This window comes from Salvelinus namaycush, chromosome 12, assembly GCF_016432855.1.
Source record: "Salvelinus namaycush isolate Seneca chromosome 12, SaNama_1.0, whole genome shotgun sequence".
NCBI lineage: Eukaryota > Metazoa > Chordata > Actinopteri > Salmoniformes > Salmonidae > Salvelinus > Salvelinus namaycush.
The window spans coordinates 48,642,435-48,657,439 of record NC_052318.1 but is presented as its reverse complement, the minus strand read 5'-3'; the positions used below and the strand labels follow the sequence as shown (position 1 = coordinate 48,657,439).

Below are 15,005 nucleotides of genomic sequence, written 5' to 3'. Positions count from 1 at the left end.
ATCCCCCTCCTCAAAGAGGGAGACACTCTAGACCCAAACTGTTACAGACCTATACCCATCCTGCCCTGCCTTTCTAAATTCTTCGAAAGCCAAGCTAACAAACAGATCACCGACCATTTGGAATCCCACCGTACCTTCTCCACTATGCAATCTGCTTTAATTGGTGCTCCTCAGCCACGCTCAAGGTCCTAAACGATATCATAACCGACATTGATTAAAGACAATACTGTGCAGCCGTCTTCATCGACCTGGCCAAGGCTTTCAACTCTGTCAATCAGTACAATCTCATCAGCAGACTCAATAGCCTTGGCTTCTCAAATAAGTGCCTTGCCTGGTTCACCAACTACTTCTCAGATAGAGTTCAGTGTGTCAAATTGGAGGGCCTGTTGTCCGGACATCTGGCAGTCTCCATGGAGGTGCCACAGGGTTCAATTATCGGGCCAACTTTTTTCTCTGTATATATCAATGGTGTTTCTCTTGCTGCTTGTGTTTCCCTGATCCACCTCTACGCAGACGACACCATTCTGTATACATCTGGCCCTTCTTTGGACACTGTGTTAACAAACCTCCAAACGAGCTTCAATGCCATACAAACACTCCTTCCGTGGCCTACAACTGCTTTTAAATGCTTGTAAACCTAAATGCTTGCTCTTCAACCGATTGTTGCCCGCACCCGCCCGCCCGACTAGAATCACTACTCTGGACGGTTCTGACTTAGAATATGTGGACAACTACAAATACCTAGGTGTCTGGTTAGACTGTAAACTCTCCTTCCAGACTCACATTAAGCATCTCCAATCCAAAATTAAATCTAGAATCGGCTTCCTATTTCGTAACAAAGCCTCCTTCACTCATGCTGCCAAACATACCCTCCTTAAACTGACGATCCTACTGATCCTTGACTTCGGCGATGTCATTTACAAAATATCCTCCAACACTCTACTCAGCAAACTGGATGTAATCTATCACAGTGCCATCCGTTTTGTTACCAAAGTCCCATATACTACCCACCACTGCGACCTGTATGCTCTCGTTGGCTGGCCCTCACTACATATTCGTCGCCAGACACACTGGCTCCAGGTCATCTATAAGTCTTTGCTCGGTAAAGCCCCACCTTATCTCAGCTCACTGGTCACCATAGCAACACCCACCCATAGCACGCGCTCTAGCAGATCTATTTCACTGGTCATCCCCAAAGCCAACACTTCCTTTGGCCGCCTTCCCTTCCAGTTCTCTGCTGCCAATGACCTGAACGAATTGCAAAAATCACTGAAGCTGGAGTCTTTATACTCCCTCTCTAACTTTAAGCATCAGCTGTCAGAGCAGCTTACCGATTACTGTGTACAGACACAGCCAATCTGTAAATAGCACACCCAACTACCTCATCCCCATATTGTTATTTATCGTCTTGCTCTTTTGCACCCTAGTATCTCTACTTGCAGATCATCATCTGCATCATCTATCACTCCAGTGTTAATGCTAAATTGTAATTATTTCGCCTCTATGGCCTATTTATTGCCCTACCTCCCCACTCTTCTACATTTGCACATACTGTATATCGATTTTTCTATTGTGTTATTGACTGTACGTTTGTGTATGTGTAACTCTGTGTTGTTGTTTTTGTCGTAATGCTTTGCTTTATCTTGGCCAGGTCGCAGTTGTAAATGAGAACTTGTTCTCAACTGGCCTACCTGGTTAAATAAAGGTTAAATAAATAAAATAAAACATTCATTAGAGACTGGCATTGGAGCAAGTTACAGTACTTGAGGCACTGGATGTGTGCTTCAAGTCTTATTATGTGTTTGATATCAACATTCCCACTATGCCCTAGCATGGGAATCCCTACAAAGGAACATAATATTTTCTCCACTGAGCAATAGTGGACAAGTATCTGCTCTTGTATGTAGTTTGAGAAGTGACAGGAGGAAGCACAGCCCTCCAGCTGATGTGTTCCATGAGTGTCTCCTTCCAATGCTAAAATGCTCTTCAGAAACTATTTATAGCTCTGTTAAATTGACTTATAGTTTGCTTTTTAATGCGTTTGCAACTGTTTTTGCTTATAGTACGGTATGCTGCTCCTTTGCCTTTTTTTCAACTACTGAAGCAAGTTCTGGTACACTTTCACTCCATCACAACAATGTATTGTGATGGCCTCTATTAAAAAGAGGAGGATCCCATCAGCTTTCTATAGGCTAGGGCTACTATATTTATTTCTCAACTCTCCTAATATTAAGCACATAGATTCTCTTTACAACAGGAGTATAGCCTACCTGGCTGGCATGAAAATGAACCACCGAGAAAGCATCCTCCATTCACCCAGCTTGTGTGCAGTATACATATGCAGCGCGTGCGTTCCTAGTTTGGGGAAGATTATTTAACCCATTAAAAATCCCACAACTGTCTCAGACTATGTTTGTAATATGTATTTCTCACACAGAATAGAATAGGTAAACTTTTGTACTATGGGGGATAGTAGATTGACATAGGCTAGTTCTTTTGCTGTTTGTTAGGCCTACTCATCTTGTTGGCTGACGAAAAATAAATGTAGACTGTTCTTCCAATATCTTCATTATGCGCCTTGGAATTGGATAAGGACGCACACAGTTGTGTCCCTGATGTGTCTGTCTACACTTGTAGTCAATGACGGGCATTGGCTAATGAGAATTGAGCTATCTAGGAGAGCCATGTGAGTGAGAGGTGCTTCGGAGCACGCAGCCCGGATATGGGAATTATAATTATTATATTCAGCCCAAGGGCACAATGGCCACTGGCAGCATGGTTTATTTGGGGGGGCATTACGGCCACACAGAGGGGATTCCCACCAGGAAATTCGAGGCATTATCAAGTGCTTGTCAAGTTGTGAATGAGAGACTGTTGAAGTGTGTGTAGCCTGAGAAAAAAAATGGGCAAAGCTCATGCCTTTCATTCAACAAAAAAATAAAATATTTTGAGTCGCATCATGCAACCTTAGAATGTATAAAAAATCTAAACATATAGCCCAACATTTGTATCAGAACTGAAGTTGCATAAATAACTCTAAATTAAGCATAATATGAGGACCTGTTTCTTTGTTAACTGCTCAACACAGAATAGCCGTATGGGTCTACTAACTCAAATCGTTTGGGGAAATTATACTTTCTATTTTATTGAGTTATGTTCAATTCTATTCTATAAAATAATGCCATGGAATTCTAAGCAAATATTGTCTGCTAAATCAACTAGTGTAGCCCACAGCAATATGGCATAGCCAGATCAGGGCCTAAATAACGACAACTTAGAGAATGTTATTCTCTTCTGATGTAGATAATTTTTTCTTCATGTAATGTTTATTTAGACCTCTCTAAAATAAATCATGGATTTATTGTGATGGTGTAGGCTATATTACAAGGATTCATTAGACTTTTTAAAATGTAGATGTTCCAAACGTCTGCATCAGTGGCTTGTAGGCTATGCGTGGAAGCCAGGAGATGCCAAATGTGTTTATGTTAATTAACGGTCAATTATGGTGAGAGCTGCAGTTATTTGCTTGACAATCATCGGCTGACAAAATGTCATGACCGCCACAGCCCTAGTTAATACCTCTTAATTAAGACAGACAATGTCACGCATGCATGCTTTGTTTTTCACAGATTGCAATCTGAGTGTGCATATCAAGCTCAACTGGGGCTTTAATCTGATGTTTGGATTGTTTGGTTCATTAAATAATATAAATACATTCTAATAATCAATCCCATTTTATGAAATCTTGTGAAATATTACATATTTAGACAATAGGGCTTTGTTTCAACATGCTATTTAAAAATATACATATTTTTGTACATTTTACTTAAGTGATGTACAGTATTTGAAATTCATAATTTTATCTTGATTGTGTATGTGTAGGGAAGGGAGGGGTGGGATGGTAGAGAAGGCAAAAATATGACAGCAAAATGTAAAGTAGGATGGCACTGAAAATACCCCAAGGATTACATAAATGATCCTGCTGCAGGGTCAATCCCCCAACCGAATGTGCTGGGTTTTAACCCAGCCATATAGTATACTTATCCAGCAGGGTTAGATGCACAACTCAAACCCGCTTGGTTGAATTAACCCAATGCTGTGTTTGGCCAATATTAACCCAGCGGTGGGTTGTTGAAATTACCCAAATTGGGTTATTTTTAACCCAGCATTTTTTAAAGAAACAATAATTCATTTTGGGGAAAGTAATATGAATTGCAATATTAGGCGTAACTCAATTTCTACCTTTTAAGATTTTTAAGATTTGTATTGTTTTCATTACCCTAATTTTGTTATGTTTTCTGATTGTTTCAGTGCATGCATTCAACAAGCTTTGGACAAAGGACTTCCAGAGGGCCACCAATCTCCAAAGTTCACTCAAAAAGGCAATACTTCTCAACTGCGTTTGATTTGGTTTTAATTATTAAATTGTTATTAAAACTTCTTATGGGCAGGTAGCGTTCTACCTGGCCAACATCCGGTGAAATTGCAGAGTGCGAAATTCAAATTACAGAATTATAAATATTTAACTTTCATAAAATCACAAGTGTAATACATCAAAATAAAGCTTATCTTCTTGTTAATCCAGCCCCTGTGTCAGATTTCAAAAAGGCTTTACGGCGAATATCTGAGGACAGCGGCCCGCATACAAAAGCATGAAAAACATATTTCAACCAGGCAGGTGCGTCACGAAAGTCAGAAATAGCGATATAATAAATCCCTTACCTTTGATCATCTTCTGTTGGCACTCCAAAAGGTCCCAGATAAATCACAAATGGTCCATTTGTTCGATAATGTCCTTCTTTATATCCATAAAAACTCAGTTTAGCTGGCGCGCTTCAGTCAATAATCCACCCAGTTTCCCCCCCATCAAAATGCATACAAAATGAATCCCAAACTGTACTAATAAACTTTTCCAAACAAGTCAAACAACGTTTTTAATCAAACCTTAGGTACCCTAATACATAAATAAATGATCAAATTTAAGACGGAGAATCGTTATTGTCTTTACCGGAGAAAAATACCAAAGAATGCACTCTCTTCCACGCGCTTGGAAACACTACAGCCAAAATGGGAGCCACCTAGAAAAACAAAAATTTCTGGGTAATTTTTCCAATAACCAGCATGAAACTCTTTCTAGACTGTTGACATCTAGTTGAAGCCCTAGGAACTACAATCTGGGAGGATTTCGCCTTGTAATAAAAGTGACAGCCATTGAAAACAGTGGTAGGCTGAATTTCTTTAGGGGGGGTGGGTTGTCCTCGGGGTTTTGCCTGCCATATCAGTTCTGTTATACTCACAGACATAATTTTAACAGTTTTAGAAACGTTAGAGTGTTTTCTATCCAAGTCTACCAATTATATGCATATCCAGGCTTCTGGGCCTGAGTAACAGGCAGTTTACTTTGGGCACACTTTTCATCCGGATGTGAAAATACTGCCACCTACCCAAGAGAGGTTAAATATTGAACTTTAATTGGTTAATTTATTGCTCGGTTATCATTTGGCTCATGTAAATAATTCACATCCCCATAGTGTTTACATTCTGTCATTCTGTCAAATGTTGTAGCTACATAAAAAGATTACACAATCGATTTGTAAAAATACAGTCTTGCTATTTTCTATATTACCATGCTGATGACTTCAAGTTGTATTGGATTACTTTGTATCTGTTGAAGACGCTGAATATCTGTTGTTTAGTATATTTATAACATTTAGTTTGTGTTTCTTTTTGTTCTGTGAAGTAAGTTCATTTAAAAGTTGTGATTTGGTTCATGTAGATACATTTCGGTGTTGTTTAACACACAGTAACCAAAAACCTGATCTAATTTGCATATTCATACTGAGTTTGCCACAACTGCTTGCCAGAAGCCATTTTTTTTGGTAAGGGAGAACAGAAAGAAAGGAAAAGGGAAAGCTTATTTAGGGGATGAGGATTTATATAGGCCCAATGTAGGGTACATCTCAATCAAAAAAGAAAAACATTCCGGTGCTCCTCAACCCTGAATTGTGTAATTGCTGGCAATTCTTACTAATATGTTGAATATTTTTCGTTGTGCTCCAATATTTCTTTGTGCTCCTACATTTTTCAACTTAGGAGCACATGTGCTCCTTGTAAAAAATGTCAGCGTAGAGCTCTGCTGATGTGGGCCCAGTGGAGATTCTATCTAGACTGACCTTTTCTGCCATAAGAGTTTCCCATGTTGTACGTAGTGCCGTCTGGTTCAGTGTGGGGATGAGCAGTGGCCACATTCACAGCAATAAACTTTGTCCAGTCCACCTGTAGTAGAATAACAGGTCAGATAAAGTACACAGCTGTTTGTCAGGTCAGGTGTCTGAGAGGCCCAGTCCACCATCAATGTGTCAGCAGATAGCCTAGCAAGGAGTAGAGGGAGTTTGACCAGAAAGTCAAACACAGATCACATTATGTTCTCAATTTCCTACTGTTCCTCCAATTAAAATTACAAAAAAGATGTATTATATAATCAAATCAGGTGCACTCCATGAGAATGAAAATACCAATGTGAGCCCCCACACAAAGATATTGACGTTGGACACCCCAAAGAGAATCATTCAGAAAGTATTCAGACCCCTTGACTTTTTCAATATTTTGTTACGTTACAGCCTTATTCTAAATTTGCTTAAATAAATAAAAAATCCTCATCAATCTACACACAATAACCCATTATGGCAAAGGGAAAACATGTTGAAATTGAGCTCAGGTGTATCCTGCTTCCATTGATCATCCTTCAGATGTTTCTACAACTTGATTGGAGTCCACCTGTGGTAAATTCAATTGATTGGACATGATTTGGAAAAAGACACACCTGTCTATATAAGGTCCCACAGTTGACAGTGTATGCCAGAACAAAAACCAAGCCATCGGTCGTAGGAATTGTCCATTGAGCGCCGAGACAGGATTGTGTCGAGGCACAGATCCGGGGAATGGTACCAAAACATTTCTGCAGCATTGAAAGTCCCCAAGAACACAGTGGCCTCCATAATTTTTAAATGGAAGATGGAGAAGTTTGGATCCACCAAGACTCTGTCTAGAACTGGCTGCAAGGCCAAACTGAGCAATCGGGGGAAAAGGGCCATGGTCAGGGAGGTCTCTACGGTGAAGCATGGTGGTGGCAGCATCATGCTGTGGGGATGTTTTTCAGCGGCATTGGCTGGGAGACTATTCAGGATCGAGGGAAAGATGAACGGAGTAAAGTACAGAGAGATCCTTGAATGGAACCTGCTCCAGAGCGCTCAGGACCTCAGACTGGGGATTAAGGTTCACCTTCCAACAAGACTACGACCTTAAGCACACAGCCAAGACAAGGCAGGAGTGGCTTCAAGGCAAGTCTCTGAATGTCCTTGAGTGGCCCACCCAGACCCCAGACTTGAATCCGATCAAACATTTCTAGAGAGACCTGAAAATAGCTGTGCAGCAACATTCCCCATCCAAGCTGTCAGAGCTTGAGAGGATCTGCAGAGAAGAATGGGAGAAACTCCCCAAATACTTCAACCAAGTACTGAGTAAAGGTCCTGAATACTTATGTAAATGAAATATTTAATAAAAATGTTTAATACATTTGGGGTATTGTTTTGTTGATGAGACGGGAAGAAAACTATTTAATCGATTTTAGAATAAGGCTGTAACATAACAAAGTGAAGGAGGCTCAAAACAATCACACTGTATATTTCAAACACTGCATAAGTTACGTATGTCAGCACATTTGTGCAAGGGTGTGATTGTGAAATGTGTCTGGTCACTGAGCTCATTGTTTTCTTTGGCTGTCTCTTATCTCCTATTATTATGTCATCACTGTACCTTATCCTGTGTCTCCAGGCTCTCTGGGTCCACCCTGTACATGTAGTTGGTCTCAGTGCTGACAAAGCAGTCTCCCTTGTACTTTACAAAGCTAACACTGGCATTGTCTGTTGCCTCTGCAGGGAGAAAACAGAATGTAGAAATTACACATTCTAAAGGCATCTTGTTGCTGCTGATATTTCTTAATTTTCCTTTCTGGTGTAGGCCTACACAAAAGAAATGAGTGAGTGACATTACATTTTTGGAAAAACTCTCTTTATAACTTCTTCTTAATAGGGGGGCGCTGTTTTCACTTTTGAAAAAATCGTGCCCAAATTAAACGGCCTCGTGCTCTGTTCTAGATCATACAATATGCATAGTATTATTACTATTGGATAGAAAACACTCTGAAGTTTCTAAAACTGTTTGAATTATATCTGTGACTAAAACAGAACTCATTTGGAAGCATACCTCTATACAGGAAGTGAAAATTCTGAAAATGAGGCTCTGTGTCAGGGCCTGTCTATTCAACTGGCTTATATTTATGGATCTGTATGCACTTCATACGCCTTCCACTAGATGTCAACAGGCAGTAGAAGGTTGAATGGGGTGTCTAGCTTGATGTGAGGCCGAATAAGAGCTTTTGGAGTGGCAGGTCCGGTCTTTTGTCAGTTTTCGACGGTGCGCAGGGGAACTCCACATTGTCTTCTGAAATCGTTACGTATACACGATACGCGAAATGCTCCGGCTCTGATTTTATTGGATATATATGAGAAAAACATCATAAAGTTGGATTTTCAACCGAGTTTGACCAGTTTATTCGACGTTTATTGGGAATTTTGGAATTTTTCGTTCCAGGCGCCAAGAGTTGATGGGCATGTTCGCGCCACGTGGCTAGCCAAAGAAGAATAGAAGAAATGGACATTCTAAAACCAAACAACGATTCATTCTGGAAATAGGACTCCTTGCACAACATTCTGATGGAAGATCAGCAAAAGTAAGAGAATATTTATGATGTTATTTCGTATTTTTGTGTAATATGTTGGCTCCAACACGGCGGAGAATAGGTGAGCGCTGTCTCACAATAATGCATGCTGTATGTTGTAGTAAAGTTTTTTTTTTTTAATCTAACACAGCGGTTGCATTAAGAACCAGTGTATCTTTCATTTGCTGTACAACATGTATTTTTTAGTAAAGTGTATGATGAGTTCTTTGGTTAGATTAGGTGACTGTCCAAAATATCTCCGGACATTTTGGTGAATTGTTGCTACGTATTCACAATGTATAACCACGATTTGCAGCTCTAAATATGCACATTTTCAAACAAAACATAAATGTATCGTATAACATGATGTTATAAGACTGTCATCTGATGAAGTTGTCCAAAGGTTAGTGATTAATTCTATCTCTATTGCTGGTTTTTGTGAAAGCTATGTTGGCAGTGAATAAATGGCTTTGTGTGTTTGGCTATTGTGGTAAGCTAATATAATTCTATATTGTGTTTTCGCTGTAAAACACTTAAAAATTGCAAATATTGGCTGGATTCACAAGATGTTTATCTTTCATTTGCTGTACAACATGTATTTTTCATAAATGTTTTATGATGAGTATTTATGTATTTCACGTTGCTCTCTGTAATTACTCTGGCTGCTTTGGTGCTATTTGTGATGGTGGCTGCAATGTAAAACTACGATTTATACCTCAAATATGCACATTTTCGAACAAAACATAAATGTATTGTATAACATGATGTTATAAGACTGTCATCTGATGAAGTTGTTCAAGGTTAGTGATTAATTTTATCTCTATTTCTGGGTTTTGTGAAAGCTACCTATGCGGTGGAAACATGGTGAAAACATGGCGTTGTGTGTTTGGCTATTGTGGTGAGCTAATATAAATACATATTGTGTTTTCGCTGTAAAACATTTAAAAAATCGGAAATGATGGCTGGATTCACAAGATGTTTATCTTTCATTTGCTGTATTGGACTTGTGATATTATATGATATCCCTGTCGCGTTAGGCTAGGCTATGCTAGTCAGCTTTTTTGATGAGGAGGATCCCGGATCCGGGAGGGAGACTCATTAGAGGATAAACCTTGTTAATGAATATAGTCTGTGCATGGCTTGCATGGTCAATTAAAGATTCATGTTGCTTTCAAACAGTCATATTACTTGCAAAAAGTTGTGCTGCTTGCAAAGACTCCTATTGCTGTATGCAAACTCTGGAGAGGAGAGGAAATTGTTTTTTCATGACTATTTCAGAATAAGCAAACTCAATTCAAATATGAATTCCTACATGAGATGTGCCTCTGTTCATAATGTAACTCAAGCTTGTATGCGACCCGGGAGACCTGATGGAGGCCTCAGGGGCTTGGCTACAATCCAAGGTTATGTCAAATTGAAATGTGGGGACTGGGGGGAAGAAGGGACACCACGGGCCACAGACCAGCTTGAGTTACAGATGGAAGAGAGGCACATCTCATTTAGGAATTCTTCATTGAATTAATTTTACTTGCTCTGAATTAGTCCTGAAAAAACAATCTTCAATAAAGTACATTCTTTGTCACATTCTTCACTGTTAAATAGAACAGATCAGCAGAATCTGGAAACCACACTAGAATTGGCACCACCATCTCCACCAAGGTTACATTTGAGATTACAACATGAAATAGCACTGCGATAGTGACAATAGGCAGGTTTCCATTGACCCAGGTTTATTCGACAAAAGCAATGTCGCAAAAAAATTATAATAATGTGTAATGGAAATGGCAAATATAGAAGAAATTCTCTAAAGATTGATAACATTGTCATCCCTTCGACGGGTGGATTTTTCGTTTGTATTTTTTAATGCAACAAATGATGGAAACCGATTTTTTTTCAACTATAAAAATAATGTTTCTTTGCAGGACAAGGATTGTCCTGACTTGCATATATTGATGGTGAAACTTGCCAGCCAACCGGAAAAACAAGGCGAAGCAATTCAGGAATTCTTGTAAGTTTCACCATGACATGGATGTGGCGATACATTGGCACATGAGAATTATTAGAACATGGCAAATATTTGTAAATTATTGAATTCTATCCATGCTTTCTTTTGCTGGCTACCTGAGACATGAAACAGATAGGAGGGAGGGCATACAGGCTACCTAGGCAGGTAGCCTAGTTAGAGCGTTAGTTAGCGCGTTGGACTAGTAACCGAAAGGTTGAATCCCTGAGCTGAGAAAGTAAAAAAAAAATCTGTTAAATCTGCCCCTGAACACGGCAATTAACCCACTGTTCCTAGGCCGTCATTGAAAATAAGAATTTGTTCTTAACTGACTTGCCTAGCTAAATAAAGGTAAAACAATAAAAAATAAAATACAGGCTGTCACCAACTTATTAACACCTAAATGGGTAATGGAAACATTTCAACCACTACAATTTTATTCAACACCAGATTTTTACAAATAACTTTTTTTCACCTCCAGCTGTTCTTAAACAAGATAGTCAAATGGAAACGCACCCTAGCAGGCAATTGTTGCACATCTTTTCTATGCAAACTTTGTAAATGTCCCAACCAAAAAATTATAAAATCACTGGACAAGTTAACGCTACTTGACCAGAAGTATGTGGACACCTGCTCATTGAACATCTTATTCAAAAATCATGGCCATTGATTTGGAGTTGGTCTCCCCTTTGCTGCTATAACAGCCTCCACTCTTCTGGGAAGGCTTTCCACTAGATGTTGGAACATTGCTGCGAGAAGTTGCTTCCATTCAGCCACAAGAGCATTAGTGATGTCTGGCACTGATGTTGGGCGATTAGGCCTGGCTCACAGTCAGCCTTCCAATTCATCCAAAAGGTGATCAATGGGGTTTAGGTCAGGGCTCTGTGCAGGCCAATCAAGTTCTTCCACACCGATCTCGACAAACCATTTATGTATGGACCTCCATTTTTGCACAGGGGTATTGTCATGCTGAAACAGGAAAGGGCATTCGCCAAACTGATGGAAGCAGAGAATCGTCTAGAATGTCATTGAATGCTTTCACGTTAAGGAATCCCTTCACTGGAACAAAGGGTCCTTGCCTGAAACAGCCCCAGAAAAGTATTCCTCCTCCACCAAACTTTAAAGTTGTCACTATGCTTTCAGGCAGGTAGTGTTCTCCTGGAATCCGCCAAACCCAGATTTGTCTGTCGGACTGCCAGAAGGTAAAGTGTGATTCAGCAATCCAAAGAACGTGTTTTCATTTCTCCAGAGTCCAATGGTGGCGAGCTTTACACCACTCCAGCCGACGTTTGGCATTGCGCATGGGGATCTAATGCTTGTGTGCAGCTGCTAGGCCATGGAAACCCATTTCATGAAGCTCCTGAAAAACAGTTATTGTGCTGGTGTTGCTTCCAGAGGCAGTTTGAAACTCGGTAGTGAGTGTTGCAACTGAGGACAGACGATTTTTACGCACTGCAGCATTTGGCGATCCCGTTCTGTGAGCTTGTGTGGCCTGCCACTTCATGGCTGAGCTGTTGCCCCTTACCGTACTGTCAACTATATTATATGATTACAGATTTGTAAATACAGAGCACATCCATGACGAGAACCATGCACAGACAGAATGCAACTTTCTCCAACAGGAGCAAAATAAGCTTGCTATGTAACATCATGGTGGTCTCTCGTATACGTACATATATACTGTCACGCCCTGACCATAGAGAGCCTTTTATTCTCTATGTTGGTTAGGTCGGGGTGTTACTAGGGTGGGTTATCTAGGTTATTGTATGTCTATGTTGGCCTGGTATGATTCCCAATCAGAGGCAGCTGTTTATCGTTGTCTCTGATTGGGGATCATATTTAGGCAGCCATTTCCCCACTGTGTTTTGAGGGTTCTTGTTTTGAGCTAGTACATTTAGCACTGCTTATGTTACGGTTCTTTGTTTGTTTCCTTTTGTTTTTGTAAGTTCCACTATAATAAATATGTGGAACTCAGAGCACGCTGTGCCTTGGTCCGACATTCACTCTAACGATGAATGTCGCCCGGAATGTCTTCCGGGCGACGGTCCCCAGTCCGGAGCTTCCGGGCGACGGTCCCCAGTCCGGAGCCTCCTGAGACGGTCCGCAGTCCGGAACCTCCCGAGACGGTCCACGGTCCGGAACCTCCCGAGACGGTCCACGGTCCGGAACCTCCTGAGACGGTCCACGGTCCGGAACCTCCTGAGACGGTCCACGGTCCGGAACCTCCTGCAACGGTCCACGGTCCGGAACCTCCAGCTCCAGGGCAGGAGCCTTCCTCTGCGCCAATGCCCAGTCCGAGCACGCCGTCCAGTCCAGCTCCATGGCAGGAGCCCTTCTCTGCGCCGATGCCTAGTCCAGGCACGGCGTACAGTCCCGCTCCATGGCAGGAGCCTTCCTCGGCGCCGATGTCCAGTCCAGCCACGGCGTCCAGTCCCGCTCCAAGGCCGGAGCCTTCCTCTGCGCCGGTGCCCAGTCCAGGCATGGCGGTCAACCCAGCTCCATGGCCGAAGCGCCTTCGGGCCGGTGCCCAGTCCAGGTGCGGCGTACAACCCAGCTCCATGGCCAGGGCCCTCCTCTTCTACCCGGCTCCATATCCGCGAGCGGAGTGGGTACTTCGCCCTGACTGGAGCCGCCCCCGACGTTAGATGCCCACCCGGACCCTCCCCTATTGAGTCAGGTTTTGCGGCCGGAGTCCGCACCTTTGGGGGGGGGTTACTGTCACGCCCTGACCATAGAGAGCCTTTTATTCTCTATGTTGGTTAGGTTGGGGTGTGACTAGGGTGGGTTATCTAGGTTATTGTATGGCTATGTTGGCCTGGTATGATTCCCAATCAGAGGCAGCTGTTTATCGTTGTCTCTGATTGGGGATCATATTTAGGCAGCCATTTCCCCACTGTGTTTTGTGGTATCTTGTTTTGAGTTAGTACATTTAGAACCTCTAATATTACGGTTCGTTGTTGGTTTCCTTTTGTTTTTGTAAGTTTCACTATAATAAATATGTGGAACTCAGAGCACGCTGTGCCTTGGTCCGACATTCATTCTAACGATCGTGACATATACAATAGAAGGGTTTATTTATAGTTTATTTATTTAACCTTTATTTAATCAGGGAGTCATACTGAGACCAAGGTCTCTTTTACAGAAAATACACATAAAAAATACAAAATGCAAGCAGAAATAAAAACAAACACATTCATTAGTAATAAGGTCGTCAATCAGCTTTCTGAATCGCCCTAGAGGCACCAGAACATTGAAGATTGTTCCATAAATAAGGTGCAAGAAAACTGAAAGCTGATTTATCTAACTCAGTAGAGACCAAAGGAATATCCAGAGTTAGCCATCCCTGAGACCGGGTGTGGTAACTCGTATGTCTAAAGTTTAGTTATAATGTTAGGTAAAGTTGGAGTTTTTGTAAAAGTGAAAACATAGCAATGTATCAACCTACATGACATCAGAGATGGCCAACCAACTTTCTGGTAAAGATTGCAGTGATGAGTACTAATATTGACGCCCGGAATAAAGCGCAGTGTGCTTGTCACGCCCTGACCAGAGTTTGCTTTCTATGTTTTATGTTTTGGTTGGTCAGGGTGTGATCTGTGTGGGCATTCAATGTTGTTTGTCTGGTTTGTCTATTTCTGTGTTTGGCCTGATATGGTTCTCAATCAGAGACAGGTGTTTTGCGTTGTCTCTGATTGGGAACCATATTTAGGTAGCCTGTTTTGTATTGTGAGTTGTGGGTTATTGTCTATGTTATGTTGCATGTTAGCACATTGTTTATATAGCGGTCACGTTTGTCTTGTTTGTTTTGTAAGTTTGTTTAAGTGTTCTTCATTAAAGATAGAAGAATGGATCCAAACCGCGCTTCTTACGACGATCGTGACAGTGCTATGAAACTCCATCTAATGGCTTTAATAAAGTGGCAGCTGCATTCATATATAATGAACAAAAATATAAACTCAACAACTTCTAATAATTTTACTGAGTTACAGTTCATATAAGGAAATCAGTCACCTGAAATAAATAAATTAGGCCCTAATCTATGGATTTCACATGACTTGGCAAGGGTGTAGCCATTGGCCCACCCACTGGGGAGCCAAGCCCAGCCAAGAAGAATGAGTTTTTCCACACAAAAGGGCTTTATTACGGGAAAAAATACTCCTCAGCTTCCGCCCCAGCCCCCTCAGAAGATCCCGCAAGTTAAGAAACCGGATGTGGACGTCCTGG

At 41.3% G+C, this 15,005-nt stretch overlaps 1 pseudogene; it reads right to left on the bottom strand.

Annotated features, from left to right (window-relative positions):
* LOC120056673 overlaps window positions 1–15,005 on the bottom strand; it is a 74,203-nt pseudogene that overhangs the window by 56,579 nt on the left and 2,619 nt on the right.